The 6834-nt window shown below is 50.9% G+C and overlaps 3 non-coding genes across 3 annotated transcripts; 1 reads left to right on the top strand and 2 right to left on the bottom strand.

Annotated features, from left to right (window-relative positions):
• Positions 1-4217: 4217 nt before the first annotated feature.
• On the bottom strand, positions 4218-4289 carry TRNAE-UUC. Its single transcript has one exon. It is a non-coding gene; the product is annotated as a tRNA-Glu (tRNA).
• Positions 4290-6130: 1841 nt separating this feature from the next.
• On the bottom strand, positions 6131-6202 carry TRNAH-GUG. Its single transcript has one exon. It is a non-coding gene; the product is annotated as a tRNA-His (tRNA).
• Positions 6203-6766: 564 nt separating this feature from the next.
• On the top strand, positions 6767-6834 carry TRNAN-GUU. The gene has a single exon. It is a non-coding gene; the product is annotated as a tRNA-Asn (tRNA).

Consider the following 6834-nt stretch of genomic DNA (forward strand, 5'->3'; position numbering starts at 1 on the left):
GGGGGGGGCATGGGGGTAAGGGGGGTGGTTGTTGAAAAATTGTGACACACGTAAGGTAAAATGCACAGAACCTGTATGTATCGTACAACAAGTGATTGTAATGCACGCAGCTGTGTAACCTACACACAGATGAAGGCGTAAAATAGTATTAGCCCTTTCCTGCATCATGCCCATGCTTTACCTGGTCATAACCTGCTACCTCATCCCCTACTCCCATTTAATTATTAGTGGTGCTGTTGTTATTTTGCCTATCTGTAATGTTCTCTCATTAGGGTCCCGTTTGGAAAGCCCTTCTTGGTAGTGACTTTGAGCACCATTACGTGTTTGTTAGCCGCTTGAATTTTCTCCTATGTTTTTCCCCTCAACCTTGGTGATTTTCCTATGGGTCTGTCTTTTTCCGTACCAGTTGATTATGCTGACTGCAGATACGTTGGCCCAAATTGTGCCTTGACTTTTTATCCTCGATTCTGTGCTGTGATGAACACAGATCCTTGAAGTAGTTGACTTAATCAGCCTCTTCATTAAGAATTCATCTTTTTGTCTTACTTTTAAAATCCTTGCTTACCCTTGAGATCATGGGAATACCCTGCTCATTAACACCAACAAAAATCATTTGCCGTTTCATTTCACACTTTGGTGCCTGATCCACATGGAAGTGATTTTGGTTGTGGTGGAGGTAGGGATCATATGTCATCCTTCCCCTGCCCCCCCCCCAAGTACATGGGATTGAGTTCTTATATGCTATAATCATTGAACATTTATAATGTTTTTAATACCTTCGGTTTTTGAATCTTCAATTTTGCCTGCTTTCTCTATTTGTGTACATACCAAAGAAACTCAATTCTCTTAAGAGTTCTAGTAATTTATTTCATATATATATAAATAACTATAGTACTCTTTTTTCATTTTCACTTCTCATACTCTTTCTTGCCTTTTCTCACCGGCTAAGTTCTCCATCACAGTGCTGAAGAGAAGTGGTTGTGGTGGGCCTCTGCGTCTGCTTCTTGCTGGTTCCTAACTGGTAAGGGTAGGGGGAAACTGTCAGTATTTTATCATCAACTGTCACGTGTGCTGAAGGTTTTTATTTGTTTGTTTTTGGTTTGGAAGCTACCCTTTAGCGGATTATGACTGTTCTCTTCTCTTCCTCTTACGCTACGAGGTTTTGAACAATCATAAACTGATAATGAATTTTTTCAAACACCTTTTCTGTGCTTTAGTGATTCTGATTTTCCTCCTATAAGTTGTTAATGTGATGAATTCATGTATCTTCTAATGATAATCAAATGTTTCCCCAGCGTAAGACCAATTCTGTCACGACATATCTTTTAATAGTTATTTTGATCCAGTCTTTTAAAGAATTTTTGCAGCTATGTATACTCAGCAATAAGTGAGGCCTGTAATTTCTGTTTTTCACATTGCCCTTTTGGTTTTTGGTTTCAACCCAAACTCATAAACATAAATTGGGGAATTCTGCCATCTTTTGATGCTTTTAGAATTTCTTTGTTTTTGGAGTCATTTCTTCTAATGAACTTTTTTGGTCCTTGAGCTTTCTTTGCAGGAAGACTTCTGAGTTCTAATTAAAATAATAATAATAATAATAATAATAATAATAATAATAATAATAATGCTTGTAGGACTAGTCCTCCTCCCCACCCCTGCCCAATTCATTATTGCCATATACCTACATGCCCTCTAAAACTTTTAATTGGTTGACATATGCGTGTTTGTGATATTCATTTATTGTTTCCTTATGTCTACCCATTCAGTAGCAGTGACTTCCTTCTTCCCTCTTCCCCGTTTTATCTGAGCGGTCTTTTCAAAGATCCAACCATTGACTTTTCTCTTTTGTATATTTATTTCTAATTTTCTCTCTTACTTTCATTTCCTCTTTGATTTCTAAAATTGCATTTCTAATTTTCAAATTCCTGCTTTTATAGTTAATTTCTGGTCCTCTCTGCTTTGGTTGTTCTTGTTATTTTTTTGGTTACTCTCTGAGATGGAGGTTTAGCCCATTAGTGACCAGCCCTAATTGTCATGATTTACATTTAAAGCTGTGTATGATCCTCTGAAGACTGGTTTCACCATACCTTGTGCAGTAGCTGCAGTCTTTTCAGTTTTATTTGATTCAGAATTATTTCCTAATTTCCATCTTCATGTCTACTCTGATACAAGCATTGATGGGAGTATCTCCAAAATTCCAGATACCTGAGGTTTCATCTTATGTCTTATAACTGAATTCTAGATGCTGGTTGAGTCTCTGGAAATGTTATTGGAGGGTACTTCTACAGCCCTTCGATGAGTGTGCTCTCCTTTGAATATGTTCTCCTCTGTCAGGCTCTTAGAGTTTGTTACCTGCTGGGAAACATACCACACCAATTTGATGGCCTAGGGTCTCCTGGACTACCCAGGCTATGTACCCTCAAGGCTACATCCACTAGAGGTCAAGCCCGTGGCCACAACTTCCTCAGGGGCTTTTTTACTTTATGTTTAAGGATTTTACTGTCAAGTAATCTCTACATCCAACCTGGGGCTGGAATTCACAACCCGGGGGGGGGGGGATCCAGTGTCGCATGCTCTACTGGAGTGAGCCAGCCAGGCAGCTGCTTGCTTACTCAATTTATTTATTCTCATGGGCTTTTTAAACTTTCCTTTACCTTATACTGCTTGTAGTGCCAAGGCCACCTTGTCCAAAGAGCCCTGGGATTTGAAGGGGCAGGACTAGGGTCACCCCTCCCCCCAAGGGCTTAAGACTTTAGAGTCCCACCTTAATGTAGTGAGGACCTCCTCAAGTGAGCTTGGGACTGAAAATGTCGATATCCGTGTTCCTAGCCCTCAAGGTCCCCGGAACAGAAGACAAAATAAGTTATCCTGGCAATCCACTTAAGAGCAGAAGAAGCTTTTTGATGCGTCTGTTTTTACTTTTTGCACGAGCACCTGCAAATGTTAGCGGCAAGCTTGCCATCTACTTCTAGACTCGCAACCGGAAATGAAATAGAGTGTATTCTCCGACTTCGATAACTCTGCATTTACCGGCAGCCCTAGGAGGAAAGACCCACGTGGGGGCTAAAAGAGACAACCACGGGGTCCAGAGCACCCAGGACGTAATGGACGAACGTCGCTGTGGGACAACCACCATCAGGACCATGGAACCCTTGCTCCCGCCCCCACCTGCAGCCTTCCATCCCTCCATGGTACACTCAGGGTCACCACCTTCCCCTCCACCCAACCCTCGCCATTCTTCCCAACCGCTCCCGAAAGGAGTTCAAGCGACCCCGGAGAACCCACGAGTTCGCCCCTTCGACCTTCCGCCTTTCAGCAGCGGCTCCACACCCACCGCCCGGCAGCCCCTGCGCGGCCTCATCTCCACACCGCGCCTGCAGCCTCTGCGCTCTCGGGCCGCGCAGCGCCTCCCCCGGCCCCGGCTCGCTCTCTTCGTGCCTTCCAGTAGACGTCGCGTTGACCCCAAAAGGCTTCGGAGCCAGTGTCGAAGGGAAAAAAGGAAATGTGCCCCGTGCCTGGTGGAGTCTACAGGGCTTCAGTGCAGCAGTCCTTGGAGAAACAGTGGGCTTTGACTGTGGCACGGTCGTTCTGGTGTCCTAGTGTTGATTTAGACTCCTGTGGGCTTCGGCTTACGGAAGCAGTAAGAGTTTCCCATTTGGTGCACACTTCCCTTGCTACCTTCGTCGGGTCAGTTAGCAGCGCCTCCCTACACCGCTTCATCTGCGAATGGGACAGCCTTCGAGGAGGACCCGCTCGCCTCCCAGCGCTCCCCTTCCTCTCAACCCTCGCGGGTATTGGGTCCAGGCACGTCTTCCGAACGCGGAGTAAGCCTTTTCTGCGCGAACTGAGCTGACGAGGCTGGGCCCACCGGCCGGTGTCCGGGGTACACACGAACACCGCGACGTGGCTTGGCCTCCAGAGATGGGTTTTTCGGAGCTCAGCCTGATCTGCGCCCCTGGGGCGACCCCACAGGGTTGGGAACCTCTGCCGCGTAGCGTAAACACGAGCCCGCTCCTCAGTGGCCCTCGGAAGTCACTTCTGAGGTCGACGGACCTGGGGACCAGCAAGCCCTGTGCGCCCCGAAAAGGGACCCGCCGTCCACCACCCCCCATCCCCACGCCCCGTCGCGGGAGTTGAAGAGTCCGCGTGGTGCGGGGCGGACAGCGCACCGCACCGCACCTCCGAGGATGAAAGGCAGATTCCTGCGTAAAAAGTAATTCCCTGACCGGGAATCGAACCCGGGCCGCGGCGGTGAAAGCGCCGAATCCTAGCCACTAGACCACCAGGGAGCCGATGGAGGACGCTTCTTCTGGTTGCCCACGGGAGTGACATTTTCCCCCTGAGCTGTGGAAGGCCTTGGGCCTTCAGGGAGGTCACCCGTCCTCCCAGGAGCGCTTTCAGTAAGGACGTTCCCTCCCAGCTCTCTCCAAAACAAGAGCCCGCAGGAGATGCCCCGAGGGCGGCCAGGTCCGCCAGGCCCACCGCGAGTCGGCCCGGCCCGGCCCGGCCCGGCCCGCCGCCCCTCAGAGCGGCCCTGGAGACGCACCTTCGCGAGGCCGCGTGCGGACACGAGGTCGCCGCGAGGGCGCGGGAGGGGAGGCGCCCGGCGTGAGACCCCGGCGTCCCCAACATCACCCGGTGGACTCCGGGGGACGCAGCAACCGAGGCCGCGCGTACCGACCGCTTTCAAGGAGGGCTCGGCGGCCGGGAACTGGATTCCGGGTTTATGCCCCCCACCCCCACCCCCCTACAACCTGCTGCCCCCGCAGCTTATGCTACCGCACCTGAAGACTTCCTCGGAGCCCCTAGAGACCGTGCAATGTGCCAGTGGCATCAGGAGACACAAACAGGGAAACGGACTGAGCTGGGAGACCGGAAACTGACCCACAGCTGACCTGGTGAATTCGTTTTCAATAGAAACAGTTCAACGGGGAAAGGAAATAGGTTCAGTCAACGGGGGCGGGAAACAGCGTTATTTCTGCCTCACACTACACACAAAAATTAATGGGAGGTGCCTCGCAAAACATAAAAGTTAAAGGCATAAAGCATTTTTTTGAGGATACTTTGTGACTTGGTGGTAGGCAGAGATGTACTAAACAAGACCCAGGAAAAAAACATGTATATATAAAAAAAGACATTTCAAGTTGGACTTCATCAACGTTAACCGTATCTTCTCATCCAAAGACGCCACCAAGACAGTGAAAACAGCAAGGCACAGACAGGGAGAAAATGTTCACAAAATATATCTGACAAAACAAGCAAGCAACCCCGCAAACGTGTAACTACAAGGTACAAAGAGCTCCTTCAAACTGATAATTAAAACAAATCAGACAACTCAAGTTTTTTAGATGGGGAAAAGACATGAACAGACCCTTCGGAAAAGAAGACACACGAGGCCAGCAAAGCACGTAAAAGAGTGCTCAAAATTTTTAGCCGCCAGAGAAATGGATATTAAAATCGCGCTGAGATAGCACTGCTCCCAGCAGCACGACTAAAATTATAAGGGTAGGAAACACCCAATCTTGGCAAAGATGGGGAACAAGCACAACTCTCAGTGGTATCCCGATGGATACCATCTGGCGTGGAAGTGGCTGCCGACAGGCATTTTCAAATCCTTGAGGCTCTGCCACGACTAACTAGAGAGGTTGCTGTGATGACCACAAGGGGGACAATAGCCACGGGCTGAGAAAGTCCCCTGAAGCAGAGATTCCCAGGAGCCAAGGTTCGAGGCGCTCAACAGGTCTGCGGAGGAGGTGACACTTATCTGATGGAAAGTCGTCTCTGGTCTTTGAAGATCCTTAGGGTTTTTTGAGGAACACAGAGACGCCGTTTCCCAGCAACGACAGCCCACGAGGCTCCTCGCTGGACAGTTGGGGACTCGGAGACTTGTCCTCATTTGGAGCCGCGCTGAAGATAAGCCCTTTAGTTCAGTCTCCTTGCGCTCAGAGTCAGAGCGGAGAAGGTCCGAGGTTAGTGCCGAGCGGAGTTTTCCTTTCCTTCGGGTGAAGACGACCTCCTGGCTCCCGGTGGCCGGCGGGAAGCAGGGCTCCCTGGCCCCCAGGTAAGGGACGGGGCCCGGGCGGGTTTAAACGCAAAGTAAAAGGGAGGGTCAGCGAGCACCTGGGAGGACTGCCGTGACTCGGATTCGAACCGAGGTTGCTGCGGCCACAACGCAGAGTACTAACCACTATACGATCACGGCGCGCCACCCTCCCGGCGGCAGGCTCGGCCGTCGCGCTAGGACTTTTGACGCACAGTCATTCCAGTTACTGCGCCGCTTTCTTTTCGGTCGAACTGCAGGTACTGGCGCTGCGGTCCCTTTCCTACCCGCTCTCAGGTTTTCCTTCCCTTCCTCTCGACTCTCCTCCGCCATAAGGACGAACCAAATACAAAAAGCATTCTCCGGTCCCGCAATCCGGCTGGTGCCTCTGCACAGGCGTCCTGGGAAGTCTCCTTGTCCCTTGTCCCCGGGAACGCCTCCCCGGCTTTTCCTTGCCGCCTCTTGGCGTTTGCGCCCTTTTGACCACCCCCACCCCACCCTCCCTCCAGCTTCCCCCACACCGACCGCAGCCGAGTGGAGCGAGCGGAGCGCCAGCGGCGCCGAAGCACGGGCGCCGGCGGAACAAACGGGAAGAACCGTCCCGGGAACCCACCGGCCTTCGGCTTCCCTCCGGCCCTACTCGCCTCAGTCAGGAGGCGGGTGGCTCCCCCTAGCGTTGAGTGCGTGCTTGCTCTCTACCGGGATGTGGGCGGGGGCTCCCCGAAGGTCTCTGTGGCGCAATCGGTTAGCGCGTTCGGCTGTTAACCGAAAGGTTGGTGGTTCGAGCCCACCCA

Source organism: Ailuropoda melanoleuca, chromosome 2, assembly GCF_002007445.2.
Source record: "Ailuropoda melanoleuca isolate Jingjing chromosome 2, ASM200744v2, whole genome shotgun sequence".
Lineage (NCBI taxonomy): Eukaryota > Metazoa > Chordata > Mammalia > Carnivora > Ursidae > Ailuropoda > Ailuropoda melanoleuca.